We start from the raw sequence: 16217 nt of genomic DNA on the forward strand, positions 1-16217 counted from the left end.
CACTAGGCCCTGCCTCTCTCTGCTTCTACCCCCCCCCCCCCCCCCGTTCTACCTTTCTTCCTCTGCTCTCAGCTGGAGGGACTCCTAACCTCATCACCTAGGCTGAGGGCTGCTCTCCCAGCCGCCTAGGCGTGCCGGGGGTGGGGGCGGTGGACAGTCCACGTCTGAGCAGGAACACTGGGCTGCTGGCAGCAGTCGGGGGGATCTGGACCTGGGACTCACTCCCAGCTGCCCTCCCGTGAGTCACTTCCTTCTCCTGGCCTCACATTCCCTGTCTGTAAAGTAGAGGCTGGAACGGGCCCTCGTGGGGCTGCTCGTCCTAAGGATCTGACGCCCAGGGAAAAGATCCTCCGTGGAGGCTGATTAATTATGACTATTAATAATACAACCATCTGTATCTCGTGGCAGAGCGAGGATGATTAAAACGGCCCCATGCCCCAGCGGCAGAATAAATGGGTCTCCGGGTGGGCTGGGATGTTCACACCAGGCGTCCAAGCAGATCCACGGTGGCTGTGTGTTGGAGAGGGGTTGTTTATACTCCACTGCACAGACAGACGCAGAGAGGAGACAGACAGGCAGGCAGACAGACAGACAGACGGCAGGGAGCTGGCTCATCAGCTGATGAGAAAGAGACAGTTACCTTGTGCCAAGGTTCTTGGGCAGGATTTTCTCCGCCCAGCACTGGAACAAACCAACCTTGGCCTTCCCACTTCTCCTGAACACTCACCACACCCCCAGAGTAGAGCCCAGAGGCCTCAGCTGCAGAAGTGAACAAGGGGGTGGGATGCGGATACCCTCTGTCCAAAGAAATCCCAGACGCCGTGATCTGCCAGGGCCAGGCCAGACCCCTGACCAGTGCTCGAGGACCAGACCCGGGGGCCACCCATTTCATGCCTCTGTGCCCTGTACGCTCAGGTCCCCCACCTGGCAGGCCCTCCCTGCCCTCCACAAGCCCTCCCCTAATAGCCTCCCTCTGACGGCAAGCCTTTCTCAACACCCCGTCATTCACTGGGACTGAGGCACACTGTCCCTCCTCCCACCACCCCATGGGGCCCAGCGCACCCCAGCATGCTCGATCATCCATCTAAAATGCTCTCTTGCTATACATATCACCAGACCATGAGATGCTCTTGTCGACTCACGTCTACGATTCCTCAGTGCCCAGCATGGAAAGGGAGCCCCCTCACTGCCCGATGGAGCAAACACCACCAGCTGGCCCTTGAGAGACCTCACCCTGAGCCAGGCACTGGTAAGCTGTTAATGGTCACAACAGCCCTGTGTTGTATTTATGCCCATTTTATAGACAGGGAAACTGAGGTACAGAGAGGTCAAGGAACTTGCCAAAGGTCACGTGGCCAAGAAGTGGTTGAAATGCAAAGCAGGCCATTTGGCTCCAGAACTCTTACCTACTAGGCTACAAAGGCTCCAAATGAACAAAGGAAGGAAGGAAGGAAGGAAGGAAGGAAGGAAGGAAGGAAGGAAGGAAGGAAAGAAGGAAGGAAAAAAGGCAGGGAGGGAGGAAGGAAGGAAGCTAGTTTGAACATCAGGATGCATAAAGTCTTTTGAGCTTTCTTTGTGTGTGGAAGACAAAATGGCCAGGAGAGGAGTGTCATGGGTCAGGCCAGGTCTCTGCATTAACTAGCTGTGTGACCTCAAGCAAGTCACTTGCCAACTCTGGGCCTCGATTTTGTCATCTGTAAAATGGGGGCATCCTACTGACCAGATATGGTAGAGTGAGCACACTGCAGACGACAAAGCATGATCATGATGCCTGTCTACACGGCAGCCAGCATTTCCAAGCCAGGAGCCTGCACACCTGCTCTGGTGGGGACCCCAAGAACAACGGATGAGGGATATGAAGTCTTGGCAGCTTTGTGGGTCTGTCAACACACTTCCTGGGCACCCGTCCCCTACGCAGCCCTGGGCTAGCCATGGAGGGGGGGGGGCCTGAGCAGCACATGGGCTCCACCAGCACAGGGCTGGGCGCTGACCCTCCTGGCCAACGGTGTGGTTCGGGGACGCCCCCTGCCTAACGGGCTGCGCAAGGAGCACCTGCTTTGTTCCAACAGGCGCTTCCGGCTCCATTGCCGGCTGACCACTATGTCCGGTGCTGGCGACGCACGGCGGACGGGGGCCAGCCGCAGGCTTGGAGGAGCTCCCGGGTGACAGGAAGGCAGGTATGTCACCGAGCTCCCTTCCCACACCATAGCAGCCACTAGCAATCAATCCCCATACTCTCAGAGTCCAACCCGACCTCAGCGTGGCTTTTCTAAACAGCACTCCACGCTGTCCCTCCCAGGTGGAGAGGAAAACAAAACCTGCGGGATCTGACCTCCCCGTAGGTGCAACAACTACTACCGGCTGCCAGCAGGGCCCGCCCCCTGGGGGAGGGGCTCCCGCCGCTCCTCCGTCAGGAAGGGTCCTGTGGTCAGAAGACAGCTTCCCAGAATCGCGAAGGTGAAGGAGCTGGAGAAGGCCCCAGGTTTCCCAGCCGTCGACCCACCCGGATTTTGTCAATCCCCCCTGCCGTCTAGACGGCTGTTGGTTCAATGCCATTCTGGGGATCAACTCGGTTTTTGTTAAACTACATTTGTTTAAAACAGAACAAAACAAAACAAAACTTTATAACATAACCTTCCATACAAAATCAGGAGGGGCCGGGGAGGGGGTGGCGCGGAAGGTTTTTCTCAGTCGTGACTGATGTAGCGCATGAACCCCTGACAGTCACCTTTGTGCACCTCTAAGGAGCACAAACGCACTTCGGTGATGCTCGCCTGCTCTGAGAGGAGGCAGGTAACGTGTGTCTCTGTTACACAGATGAGGAAGTGAGAGGCTCAGAGAGGTGAGCCCGCTGGCCCGAGGTCACACAGCAGTGAGTAGCAGAGCGAGGGCTCTGACGCAGACCCTGTGACTGAGCGCAAGGTTCTTTCCTCCCTGCCGCCACTATCCGCTCCGTGCCACTGGGAGTCACTTAGGCGGAGGGAGTCACTCTGACCCGCGGCTGGCGTGGTAGCGGTTTTTACACCTGAGGTTAACAACTGTGATTGAAGAGGTTATTTGTCTTAATTTTCAGGAATCAGTTTCTCAGGGAGGAGATAACTAACACATCGGGCTTGGGAAGCTAGTCTTTTTAGAAAATATTTATAGCGTTTCGAGACAGTTTGGTGGCAAATGGATACAGCATCTGCTATTTTCCGCACGTTCACCACAGCTCCAAAACCCAGAGCCATCAAAACACACACACACACACACACAACAACAACAACAACAACAACAACAACAAGCACATCGGTGTTGATAGGAAATCAAAGCCCATCCCTTCTTTGAGAAATAAAACACAAAACAAAACTGTTGTGATTTCAGAGCCCATTACTACCTCTGGTTGGAGCCCCAAGGTGCCTCTGCTGGCAATACCTAAGGCTAATGCTCAGAAAGCCAAGGCCAGTGGGCCAGTCCCCAAGGCCACAGTGAGGTTCACTGCCTCCAGAGTTAGGTTTGGCAGGACTCCCAGGCCCAGGATTGTGGCTGTCAGAGGAAGCCCCAGCAGCAAAAGAGCCCTCCCCTGAAATTTGGATTCCGGCTATAAACTGAAGACAGACAGGGAGAAGGCAACCTCCAAAACCAAAGACATTTTATGAGCAGCAGCCGAGCCTCTAAAGTCACTCTCCTCACGTTACCTCAGTAGTTATTCATCCCTCCGAGGTCAGCGACGTCTATCACCCCATTTTGCAGATGGCAAAACTGAGGCTTTAAAACTCCTAGTGATTTTCGTGAGGACACAACTGCTTGTGTGGTAAGCTGGTCCCTCTGGCCTTCTGCAGGCAGCCCAGCGTGTCCGACGAACCTCCTGGGACCATCCTTCAAGTGGCTTCTGTGCTATCCTCATTGGCTCCCCAGGTCCCTGCAAGGCATCTCCGCAGCCCAGTCTTTACCTGCACCACGACCCTCAATACCAATCCTCTGTACTCAAAATGCAGCATTTCAAGCTGCAAGATCCTGAGAACCTTTCACTCCATCCTGGTGTCTCAGGTGGGAATTCCGAGGCCCAGAGAAGGGAGGGAACACATTCGGGGTCACACAGCTGGCTGATGACAAAAAGGAGGTCAACCAGGTTTGCTGTTAAAAATCCAATATGTGTTGGGGTGCCTGGCTGGCTCAGTCAGTAGAACATGTGACTCTTAACCTCGGGGCTATGAGTTCAAGCCCCAAGTTGGGTATAGAGCTTACTTAAAAAAAAGAAAAATCCCAAACGTGTTGCTAACTCCCACAGTCCTTGGCATCCTGGTTCAGACACACGAGGAGTCACTGCTACTTCACAATAAGTCAACCCAGCTGAGAACAAGGCTTGGTAGGGACACCCGGGGCCTGGGTCCAGCCAACGGCAAAGGGTGCTCCAGTGTCCCCCAGCAGGGCGTCTTCCGGTCCATCCAGCCCAGCCTTTTGGGCACAGCCTTCAAGCCCCTCTGCCCCAAGGATGCAGGCACTGCCCCCTCCCCGCCCCACACCCACTTCGAAGTCAGGGAACCGGAAGGCCCTCGTCCATCATGCACCGGGACAAGACCCCAGGCCAGGCCCCGAGGGAGCGAACGCCCACACAGCCTGGCTGGAGGCTGGCAGAGAGCCCCCGGGAGGAGAGCCATGACAGACTGGGGCCCGGCCTTTCCCATGCGGCTGCTCCCAGGGCAGCCCTCTGCACTTGAACGTTGACAGGTATTGCAAATGCCACGCATCCACAACAGCTTCCATCCCCCACATCTCTTCCTCCTCTACCCTCTGCTGGCCCCCTCTGGATCAACCGCCCTCTCCCCAGCACCCCCTTCCCCCCACCACGACCACCCAGGCATCAAATCCAGACGCTCCTTAATTCGGACGCTCCCCCTCAGCCAAGCCACCTGCCACTTCCACGGTTCCCTCCCTGGGCTCCAACCTGCCCACCTCTCGCCAGCTCCTTTGCCTGAACCAGGGCAACAGCCCCTCTCTGGCCTCCCACTCTCACTGCCCTCCTGCTCCTCTTTGCACCCATGGAGCAAATCTTTTCCTGTTTATAGCCCTCTCCCAGCCATCCCCAAGGCCCACACACCCTGTGCGTCTGGCCCCGGTCCACCTCAGCAAGTATACTGCCCGCTCCTGTGGCACTGCTGCCTTCCAGCCCCCCGCTGGTTTTCCTGCCCCACGGCCTTTGCACATGCTGCTCCCTCTCGCCACCTCCTCCCCTCAGGACAGTCCGTTCTGCGTTATTTCAGTTTCTCAGGGGGTCCTTCCTGATAGCCCTGGTCTAAAACACACGCCCCTCCTCCACCCCAGCCACTCCACAACTAACTCCGTATTAGTCCCGCATCGTGCGGATCACGGGCTGATTACTGTTGACGCGTGTCCTTATTTGTTGTCTCTTGTCCTCACCCGGAGGACATTAGTCTAGGAGGGTCAGCACCTTGCCAGGCTGGCTCCCTGCTTTATAGTCAGTGGCCAGAATAGCGCCTGGCACAAAACTGATGCCCAGTGAGTGTTTTTTCAAGGAGCAAGTGAGTGAGCATCCATGATCTCGTCAGCTCCCCCGCCCCACCCCACAGCCAGGTTGGGAATTAACTCACCTCACTGATGAGGGCACAAATGAGACACCAAGACGTGCCCCGCATGCCCGGAAGCACCCAGTGGTGAAAGCGGTAGCATGTTCACTCGGGACCGGGCCTCCTGATGCCCAGACCAAGGAAGGTACAAAGATCAGACAATAAGAGCCCGTGGAAAAAAGCATGAAATCGTGTGGCTCCAATATTTCTCTTGCAACTTGAAATGTCGCCTCTCTGAAAACCACATCCTGCCCCTTGTGAGCTGGGCTTGGCCTCAGCTCCCGGCCGTGGGCAGCCTCGCTGAGATCCCCCACCCAGCTCCTTCTCTTAGCGCGTCCCGGAATCCACTGGCCCAGCCCTGAGGCTGCTGGCGGGAGAGGGGGGCAAAGGAGCCCTTGTCTCCCTGGTGGGGCAGGAGGAGGGGGGCTGAGCCAAATGCAGGTCACGCTGTGGTGCCCACAGCCCTCCCAGGGCTAAAAATAACTATGTTTACACACTTCCAGAGCTGGGATGCCTGCCTCCCTGTCAGGAGGGGTTCAAGACTTCCCCAAATCCACGTTACCCACTGCACATCTTCCACTTGGGGCGGGCAGTACCTCCCCGGGCGAGCTGACGGCCCTTCAGGAGGGAGGTAACTGCTCCTCTTCCCGGGGGGTTAGAGTGGTGGCTAAAGCAGGAGGTACAGAGAAGGCGGCCAGAGCCTTAGCCTTGTGGGTGCCTGGCCAGTTCACGTCAGAGCTTCGGAGGGCCACGGCGCCACGCGAACCGGCTGGCCGTCCAGCTCGCTGGGTGACCCGGAGCAGGCCATCTTCACCTGGCCACCCTCCTCCTCCCTCCCTGCCCTGGTTCACCCAGATGGACTTTAACACCGAGGGGTAGGCGCCAGTCGCCTGCCCAGAGGCGGCCCCTCCCTCTGGACAAACAGGGCTTTCTCTACCTCACGGCTCCTATAAATGTGGCCGTGCCAAGGAGAAACACGCAGGCTGTCAGAGGACTGGCACACCGACTGGTCATCCTCCTTGGGCAGGCGGGGACGGGCAAACACCGACCTCCCCTCTACCCCCGAATACCCACCAGGCTGAGGACTTCAGGCCTCTCAGGATCTAGCAGCCCCTGGCCTTTCTTCTCTGACTTGGGAGGCCTGGCTGACTTGTTGCCCCTAGACGGGAACAAAGTCCATGCCTTCTGGCCTGACTGGAAGGGTTGTGCCCCTCTGATAAATCCCGCCGGTATTCTGAGCCTTTGCAGGCTCTGTTCCCTCTGCCTCTGATGCCCTTCCCCCACTTCTTGGCCTGAGAATCTCCCGGACACTCCAGAGGGCTGATTCAGTTGCCTCCTTCTCCAGCGGAGCGAGCTTGGCACCGTGCCATCACTGTGCCCCCCTCCATTATATAGTCAATAGCTCCCCCAGGGCAAGGGCCTGCCCTGCGCCACACGGAGCCGCGCAGGAAGGGCACTCTGTAACTGCTGAATTAACTCTCAAGGTATGAGCTCAGTCCTGTCTCCTCTCTCCAGCCAAGTCCACTCCTGCGATACCTCCACGTATATCTTCAAGATTCTGCAATCAGCTATCAGCTATCAGCTGTCATCCTATGGTCTCCGGACCCCTCGGAGTCCCAGGCTCTGTGCTGCCCATCAGCCCTGCAGTGCTCCACCAGCCTATGAAATGTGAGTATGTAGACATGCTGGGGTGAGGCCGGCATCTGCACCGTTACACAAGTGCCCCGGGGTTCTGAGTGCACAGGCCCTGATGGCCAAGGGCACCCCCACGCCGGCACTTGGAGTTCATTCCCTCGGATGCCGCTACCACACCCCTGCTCCCGTGTCCAGGCCCCTGCCAGTGCTGGGTCTCGTGCCTTCTCTCCCGGATGCTGGCAGGGCTCTCAGGGGACCTGTGAGAACATCGTCCACGCTGCCACCACTGTGATTGTTCTATAAATCAGATCTGGCTCTGTCACTCCTCTCCTCCGAATCTTTTCTTGTTGACCCTGCATTAAAGATAAACTCTAAGGCGTGGATGGCATTTAAGGTCCTCTGAGGACGTCATCAGGCCCCCACTGAGCTCCTTGGCTCCCACCCGCCCAGGTCTGATGCCCCCCGCTACCCCTTTTCTGCTGAGCATTGACTGTGACTCATCTTTTGGGGTACAGCTCAGAGGTTCACTTCCTGTGGGAAGCCCTCCTTGAATGTCCCTCCCTCGCAGCCTGACCCAAGCTGTTCTACTCGGCTGGGCTATGATCACAGCCACTAGGTCCCACTGCTGTAGGAATGCTGGCCTGTCTTGTCCCCCAGTGAGGCTCTGAGCTTCCGGGGACAGGCTGGAACCCGTCACCCAGAGCCTGTCCATCGTAGGCCCTCAAAAGCAGACGCATTCCGAGCATCACAGGGCATGGCCCACCACATCCCCAATCAAGGAGGCCCATTTTGGGGATCAGCAAAGTGATGTTCAGGTCATGCCTGCAGTAGCGGTGGGACCCATGCAGGGTAGGAAAGGCCCACATGCCTACGCCTATGCCTCTGGGACTAGGCCCTCTAGGCAGTGCAGAGACAGCCACCTGCTCCTTGTTCTAACGCATCTGCAGCGACTGTACCTTGCAGCTTCTCAGTGCCTCGCCCAGCCCCCACTCCCACGGGGGCCTGAGCCTTCTCTGGGCGGAAGGGGACACTTCCTCCAAGCCCAAGCCACAGGGTGGGCAGGCAGGGGGGAGGGGTGTATGGAGTCAGAGTCTTCCCAGGCAAGTCACCTGCAAAATGCGGGACCAGCCACCTTCCCCGACCTAGCATTCGCACCAGGAGGGTCTGTACGGGTCAGGGAGGCTCCGTGAGGCAGAGAGGGAGCCTGGGACAGAGCTGGGCCCAGATGCCACCTCTCCTTGCTCGAAGTGCAGTGCAAGCCCCCTGCCTTTTCCACACCCCAGTCTAACAAGATTGCTTCCTCTTTCCTGAGGCCCCAGGGGGCCTTGCAACCTGGCCTTCCTTTCAAAGCAAACACAGATGCAAAACAACTGAGTAAATCCTAGAGTTTCTGCAAAGCCACGAGAGGGAGGGACACATTAAAGGGAGACTGGGGAGGGACCCCTGTCCAGTAGGGCAAGGGCCCCGGTGCTCAGGGGACCCCTCCAGGAGTGCTGGCTTCCCAGTCCTCTGAAAGGCGCCGGTCCCATGGCACCCGACCCACCGTGCCCAACCCCAGCCTCAGCAGCGGCTGGGCTCAAATGCCCGCTCTGCTTCCTACCAGCTGTGTGTGGACGTCCTACCTCACCTCTCCGCAGCTCCTCTGTGTGGCTCTGAGGTTACTGGAGCCGGCCGAGACAGCCGTGCAAAAGGAATGCTGATGCTGGTCAGGTGCCCGCAACGCACCGGGGTCCTGTTCTAAGATCTGCACGGGCATCGATTCACTGATGCTCACGGGATCCCTCCGGGGTAGGTGGCTCTGCTACTACACCCCCATTTTGCAGACGGAGAGACTGAGGCACGCAGTGGTTGAGTCACTTTCCTGAGGTTGCCCAGCTGGTAAGCACAGGGGCTGGGACACAGTCCCAGCCGTCTGGCTGCCAAGTGTATGCACTGACTACCACGTGATGCTGCCTGCAAGGAGTTCCTACCTTCTCTCCCCGACCCCGGGGCCTTGCCTCGTCTAGCTCCTTGCTCCCCCATAAACTCCAGGGCACACGGTGCTTTTGGCCCTGTGAGTGCCCCCTCTCAAACAGGCCTTCCTCGACTGTCTACGGGGCAGGCACGGCCACAGCCATTCAGGCACTTACTCCTTCCACTTTCCCTCGGACCTTTGACCCTTAGGTAGAAATGACCACTTGACCATTCCCCCCTCCCCAAGCCCAAGGCTTCCATCAAAGCTCCTGAAGGGGTGCCTGGGGGGCTCCGTCAGTTAAAGCATCCGATTTCAGCTCAGCTCATGATCTCGAGGTTCGTGAGTTCGAGCCCTGACTCGGGCTCTGCACTGACGGTGGTGTGGAGCCTGCTTGGAATTCTCTCTCTCTCTGCCCCTCCCCCAGTTGCACTCGTTCTCTTAGAATAAACAAACTTTAAAAAAACAAACAAACAAACAACGCTCCTGGAGACCCCCAATGCAGGATCCCAATAAATGCTCGTGGGGTGGCTGAGTGACACATGTGCAGGTCCAAAGGCCTCTGGTTTTGCCCATTTCACGGGCTCACGTCGCCTGAGAAGCTCTTGGTAACGAGGCCCCATAGAGGGTCCCCTGGACGTCGAGGCCCCTCCTTCAGCTCTTCTCACGCTACTAGGGGGAGGGCAGTTAACATCCAGGCAGCCCGCAGAGAGGTGCCATGAAGACCACATATGTAGTGAGCACAAAAGCCCAAAGTGACAGAAATTGATAAAAACTTCACCGCACCGCTGACACCCCATATATCAAAGGCCCCAAATCTCATTCTCTGCTTGCCTCCAATTTCTATCAGAGCTTGCCAGCTGCACATTTATTGAGAAGTTTGTGATCTGACAGGCACTGTATTACCAACATTAATGATGCATCAGTCTCTAGAATTACTGGGGAAACAGTCCAATTGATTTTATTATTATCTCGAGTTCTTCACACTCCATTCCAGGCAGCTTTGCTACCAGAGTTTTTAAGCAGGGACCAAAGGAAACAAAGGTTTCGAGGCCAGCGGCCGACCTCTCGAGGCCACGGCCCAGAGAACCTGGGCCTGTTCCAGGACCACCGGGGACAGCCCTCCCGCCCTCTGCCTTCTCCTCCCTCCATGGCCGTAGGACGGGCGCTGAAATACCAGGTCGTGAAGAGTGGCATATGTGGTGTCCCCCAAAAAGAGTCAAGCCGGGGGACAGACCGAGAGCTCGGAGCAGGCCTCTCATTCATGCTGCAGAGATGGAGGTGGCTAGCAGGGGGCAGAAATCACCACCGATGTCCTGTCATCTGCCCCTTGGCTGGGGCAGGAAGCTGGCCCCGTATGGAACCCACAAGCAGATACGGGCCGGAGCTCACACCAGGGCCTGGCAGGTCTGCTGGCTATCTGGGGGCAAGTGGGAGACCCAAGATGAGGTGGACCATGTGGGTGGGACCCACCTTGTCCCAGGCCACTCGGCCCCAGCCACATGAGACTCCCGTCAAGTTTCTAGAACACACGAAGCACTTTTCAGTCTCAGGGCCTGCCTTTGCACAGGGTGTCCCCTCTGCCTCAGGTTCTCTCCACCCCCGGGGCCACATCATCTCATGTCTCTTCTCAGAAAGGCCTTCCTGCCTGAAGGGCCTAAAGGGCCCCCACGCCCACCCCTTGGTATTCTCTAAGCAGCAACCCACTGTTTCTTTCTCAGGGCTTATCATAAATTATAAAGGGGGCATCGGTTGGCCTGTTTCCTCCTTGGGCCCCCCGAAGACAGGATCTTCTCTGTCCGGTCACCATCACAGCCCCAGAGCCTGGCAGGGCAGGACCCCCGGCAGGCCCCCTTACCCATGTGGGGAATGAGTGTCTCAGTCTGAGGGTGGTCAGGGGCAGAGGGCCTAGTTTCTAGCAGTCTCTGAAGGAGGATTTTGAATCAAGAAGTTCTAGAGAAAATGGCTGGTTGTTTCAGGGTTGATGTTCCTCGTCCTACCCCTGAGCTCCACGCTAGAGGTTCTCTGAAACACTCTCCTTGGGCAAACATTTGTCCGTCAGGACTCCTCTCCAGCCCCTCCTCTCCCAGCCCGTCCTCACCCTCAGCTTCTTCCAGGAACCCTCAGAGGCAGGGCAAGTGGGGAACTGAGGGCTTAAGGTCAGGCCAGGAACTGGATTCCAACCCTGGCCTTACCACGTGAGCAGAGCATGTAACTAACTGCACCAAATGCTATGCAATCGTCTCCCTACAAAATGGGGGTGGGAAGTCTGTGGCCCCACCTGTCCCACAGGGACCTCAGGAGACGTCAGTTTCAGTAGCAGGAGTGGACATCTTTCCTAAGTGGCCATGCATAGAACCCACCTCTGGCATCTTTAGTGTTACCGTCTGCCGGGGTTCAAACTGACCATGAGGATTGAGGTACGAGGGTCCCCGGGGGCCACAAGACACGGATCCCCTAAAGGCTCAGAACAGTGAAGACTGGGAAGCAGTGAGGGAAAAGACCCACTGCACCCTGTGAAATAACTGGGCATCCCTATGGGGGTGCAGGGATCCAGGGGATGTCTCTGGGTGAATGGGGGCCAAGGGCCCTTGCTCACGCGGTGGCATTTGTTGGGAACATTCTAAGCCCAAGGCAACAGACAGGTGCAATCCGAAGCCAGGGGAAGCAGCAGGTCTGCTCTCAGAGCAGTCAGATAAGAAAGACTGATAATCTTTATCTGGGCAGAGAGGTGAGCTGGAGGCTGGAAAGGCTGAATGACCAGGCAAGAACTGGTTAAGTTCGTCTGAGCACGGTTGCCTTGAACGAGGGTTACTGTGGAGGTTCTGCAAGTTCGAGAGGTGAACAGATAGGGGTAGTCTTGTAACTACTGGGATTATGGTCATTCGGGGTACATAGTATTATCTGGAATTAAATCAGAATATTTGAAGAGACAGTATTCTGATTCGAAAATAGATGTTTTTTCCTGAAATAAATATTCCAGATATAATTTATTTATGAGCGTTCACCATGTGCCTGGCTCTACGCTAAGTACTAACCATACATTAGTACACTTCCTCTTAACAACCTCCATTACCCCCGCTTTGTACCCACGAAGACGGAGTGCTGACCGGGAAGCTGAATGCCCAAGTTCCCATGCGGGCAGCTTGTAGGATATGAATCTGGTGATCCTGGGAGCTGGAGTTCCTGGACTCTGCGGGGCGGAAGCAGCCCCCTCCGGCCCGAGGATCCTCGGTCCCTGACCTGCACCCACCCCGTCACCTTCCGAAGCAAGTGAGGCCCAGGGAGGCCTTGGACTTGCCCCAAATCACCTAGTTACCCCATGGCAGGGCGGGGACAACTAGGAGCACCGACAGTAGTCAACCTTACCTCACTCAATTCTCAAAATAACCCGGGAAGTAAGTCCTACTCATTTCATGGCCAAGGAATGGAAGTCTCCAGAAAGCAAAAGCACTGCTAAGTGGCAGAACGAGGGTTTGCAGCCAGCTCTGGAGGCTGTCCAGCAACCACGATACCACCACCCAGACTCACAGAACCGGGCCCTGGCACCTCCCTCTGAGCTTCGGGGAGAGCGGAGATGCTCACTGCCTTCTGGGCCACGCGTCCTGGCCAGCGGGCGGTGCACCTGGCACTCGATGTAGCAGCCGCGGTAAACAGCCCCGGCCACGGCCGAACTCACCCGGCCTGCCTGTGCCCAGGGAAGCCAGGCCGGAGGACGGCTTCCCTGGCATCCTCTTACTCAGTCGGGCCCTTTCTGTCCAAAGGGCAGCTGTGACGTGCAGAACGGGTCTGTGTTGTCAGTGTACGGCTGGGGACATACAATGCCTTGGGTCGACCGTTGATTTATAAATCTGCCCAGCGCTCACCGTGGCCTTTACACTCAGCTCTTTCCCAAAATGCAAATTGGCTTCTTCCTGTAAGTCAAACCAGCTTGCCTGAGCTGATAAAAATCATCCCAAACGGGTTCTTTCATCTCCCCCATACAGAAAGGCCTCCGTGCCCACACCTCCTAGAAAGAGGAAGATGGCTTCACGCGGCTTCATGGGGCCCAGGGATGGGCCCCAAAGAGGCATCCAGGGCATGCGAAGGGGTCGGAAGAGCAGTGGGAGAGAAGGTTCGAGACCCTGACACATTGCAGCTTTGTGGCCTTAACCTCTCCACGCACCACTCCATTTGTGCAAGTGTGTTAAATGGGGATAAAAATAGTCCCTTCCTCACTGGGTTCTTTGGCAGATTAAATGAGATAATACACATACACCGCCTGGCATGGTGCTGAGACCCTAATAAGTCTCTCGAATGTGGTGGTGGTGGTGATGGCGGAGAAGAAGAATGAAATAATCGTCACTATTATTACCATCTGAAGCTTGGACCGGCCACCCAGTCACTCTGGGTGGGTGGCTTCAAGGTGGTCCCTTTTACTGTCTGGGCCTCCGTGTTCCCCCATGTAAAGTGAGTCCTCAGGAGCCTTTCTCCTACTGACTGGTCCCTCAACTCCTCGATTGCCTGCATCATATGCAAACAGCTTTGGGGGTGCTGTTTCTGGTACCCTGTCTCTTTACCCTCTCAAGCGTTCTTCTTTCAGAAAAACAAAATCTGTTCTAAAAAAAAAAAAAAAATTAACCCATCTTCTAGAAAAGCGAGCTACCTGACCGCCCCTCTGCCAGCTGGTGTTGGGATTTCTAAACAGCCACGAGCATCGCTTAAAGGCACATGCCTTGTACGAGGCTTGCTGGGGAATAACCAGGATCTGATAAGAGCTTGCTACCACTAGACTATTAAGAAGGCCTCCAGGGAGTGGGCAGGGAGTGCAAGAAAACTCAAAACGGACCTAGAAGTCACCAGAGACCAGGAGGCACGCACCAGAGCCTCTCAGTGGAAGTTCTGAGGCTTACAAGGAGGCGTCACGATGCTGTCGTGACAACCGGGCTCGCCAGGCAGTGTGGAGCCCCACCCACAGAAGGACGCCCCAGCCTCGGTTTCCTGGCAGGGAACCCCAGCGACCGTGTACGTGGCACACGTTTACCACAACGCTCAGCACCCAGGGGGGCAGGGATTACCACGATGGGCCCAACTACGGAGGAGAAAGCGGAGGCCTGCGGCGGGGGGGAAGTGACTGGTCCAAAGACACCCAGCTTGTTGGTAATGAAGCCTAGATGCACAGCCTGCCCCCAGGTCACTGCTGCCACCGATTTTCCAGAATGGGATGAAGCCTGACGGGTGATGTCAGCTCACTAAGACCTTTTGCTCACTGTGCCTCTTGTACTCCTCACAGCTGCCAGGAAGAAAGGCTGGACGGGGGTTGTTAAATCTCCCCATTTGGCAGGTTGAGGACGGAGGCAGGACCACGTCGCCCAGTAAGGGAGCAGTCGGGACGAACCGGTGCTGGACCTTCAGACCCCCCTGATTTTACTACCTCTTCCTCACGGCTGGAGGGGCCCAGCTGGAGAAGCAGCCAGTCCCCCAGGCCCTCCCCCCCAGCACCGGTTGTTGGGTCCTGAACTACACCTGAGGGACTCTGCTCACCTGTGATCAGCAGGGCTTCAGGTTTTCTTTTGCTCCGATCTGGGCAGACCCCTGCCTTCCGATTCTTCTCCTACAACGCTGCTCTGTCCCTGCCCTTCCCTGCTCAAAGCTTCCCCGCCCCTACCTCTAGGATGAACCTCCCCTCCTAACCCTACCTTCCCTCTGGGGTCCCAGCCGTCCCTGGAGACTCAGCCTCAGTTACTCCCCTGAAGATACGGGGCACTGTCTGAGCTCCCCCAGACCCCTGGCGTGGATACCTCCCTTCCTTTGTTCACACCTTTCTGCCTCCCAGAAGTGTCCTTCCTCCCCCTCCTTCTTCCCTTATTCTAGCTAAAGCCTCTCCATCTTCAAAACCACCCTTAAATGCCACCTCCTCTGGGGGGCCCTCCCTGACCACTCGAACCCATTCTCATGTCTCACTTGTTCCAAGTTCTCCTTGGAACTTCTCAGCCCATCTCTCTGGTACTTCGGTATGCATCATTCCTATTCTGCCACATAGCCAAGGCTTGGTTTCCACTTTAGACTGTGCAGCTCTTTAAAGTCAAGGTCTCCGGATTTTTACTGGGCCATCCTTTCAAAGGATGGCAAGGCGCAAGTCTGTGCTCCACGCCCCCCTTCCCAGTGCCATGGGATACAAGGGACAGGGCTCTGGCCTTCTAGAAAGAGCTCAAGTCTAGAGACAGGAAAATAAGCAGGGTCTGCATGGTGGGGGCTGACCCAGCACGGTGGGGGCTGCGGCGGGGCAATTAGGAGGCTGCACGAGGGTTCCTGTTCTCCCTCGGGAGTCCTTGCCATGCCAAGCAAGAGACCTGCCCTAACGGGATGCTCCAGCAGCCATCCTGCCGGACTGAGATGCCAAGCGAGTGATTAATCTGTCAAGTTTCAAGACAAAGGAGGTGTGGGAGGGGCATGGGGGAAGCAGGTTGGGTGAATGTTGGCCTCTAAGGAAGGGGCCTCTACCAGCCACAGGCAGGAGGGAACACAGGAACCCGAGTAATAAGAAGGAATCCCCTGGCCTGGAGGGAAGGATAATCTGTCCTGCTGGAAGAGGCAGTGAGCACCAGGGCTGAGCCCAACCCGGCAGGGCTCATGGGGCAGCATGGCCCCAGCACATACATCCCTGTCCCTCTCACGGGAGGCACCCCGCAAGCCTCAGCTCCCAAAATGCGTGTCAGCCTTGCAAGGGGGTGCCTTTCTGTTTTCTCTTTTTTCTCAGCAGGCCTCTCCGATGGGTGGGCGATAGGAAATGCACCAGCACACGCTGCTGGCTCTTGGCCTAGCAGGCCCTGGCCACTGTCTACGACTTCGTGAACATCTCAGCGGACGGTTTCATTCTTCTTGCATCCCGAAGCCTTCCTGGGAGAAGGGCATGGGACTCCAGAGAAATAAACAAATGGGATCCTGCGTGCCAGTGTGTGTGTGTGGGGGGGACTTGAAGGATACCTCCAGCTCCCTGCCTGCCCCCTCCCCCAGCTTGTGTTCCTGGCCCTGCACCCTGACAGCAGGCAGAAGGCCCTCCTCGGGCCCCAGCACATGTGGGC

The 16217-nt window shown here is 56.8% G+C and overlaps 1 protein-coding gene across 9 annotated transcripts in view; it reads right to left on the bottom strand.

The window, feature by feature from the left end:
* ZMIZ1 (zinc finger MIZ-type containing 1) overlaps positions 1 to 16217 on the bottom strand; it is a 234259-nt gene that overhangs the window by 196998 nt on the left and 21044 nt on the right. Inside the window, exon 1 of one of the 9 annotated variants that reach the window (XM_078434462.2) lies at positions 5592 to 5896. The exons of the other annotated variants lie outside the window; for them this stretch is intronic. The gene's annotated coding sequence lies outside the window, so the exon portion shown is untranslated. Of the gene's footprint in view, positions 1 to 5591; positions 5897 to 16217 lie in introns of those variants that run through there. 9 annotated transcript variants of the gene reach the window in all.

This window comes from Panthera onca, chromosome D2 (assembly GCF_046562875.1).
Source record: "Panthera onca isolate mPanOnc1 chromosome D2, mPanOnc1 haplotype 2, whole genome shotgun sequence".
In the NCBI taxonomy this organism is placed as follows: domain Eukaryota; kingdom Metazoa; phylum Chordata; class Mammalia; order Carnivora; family Felidae; genus Panthera; species Panthera onca.